Below are 456 nucleotides of genomic sequence, written 5' to 3' on the forward strand. Positions count from 1 at the left end.
AAACAAAACAAAATAAAACAAAATAAAACAAAATAAAATAAAATAAAATAAAAAAGATTGGGGTGTACGTACAGCTGCGTATGCAGTAGAAGTTTTTTGGGTGTAATACAAAAAATAAAAAAACAAAAACAAAAAGACAAATAAAAAAAAAATAAAAATAAAAATAAAATTTAGGTGTACGTACAGCTGGGTATGCAGTAGAAGTTTTTTGGGTGTAATACATAAATTAAAAAAAAAAAAAAAAAAAAAAAAAAAAAAAAAAAAAAAAAAAAAAAAAAAAAAAAAAAAAAAAAAAAAATAAAAAAAAGTTGGGGTGTACGTACAGCTGTGTATGCAGTAGAAGTTTTTTGGGTGTATCTAGGGGGCATCCCAGCGCATTAATATGGAAGTCAAGGGGGGGTCTATAAAACAAAAAAGAAAAAGAAAAAGAAAAAGAAAAATATAAATATAATATAA

The sequence above is a fragment of the Eimeria mitis genome, genomic scaffold (genome assembly GCF_000499745.2).
Source record: "Eimeria mitis Houghton genomic scaffold, Emh_scaff1572, whole genome shotgun sequence".
In the NCBI taxonomy this organism is placed as follows: domain Eukaryota; phylum Apicomplexa; class Conoidasida; order Eucoccidiorida; family Eimeriidae; genus Eimeria; species Eimeria mitis.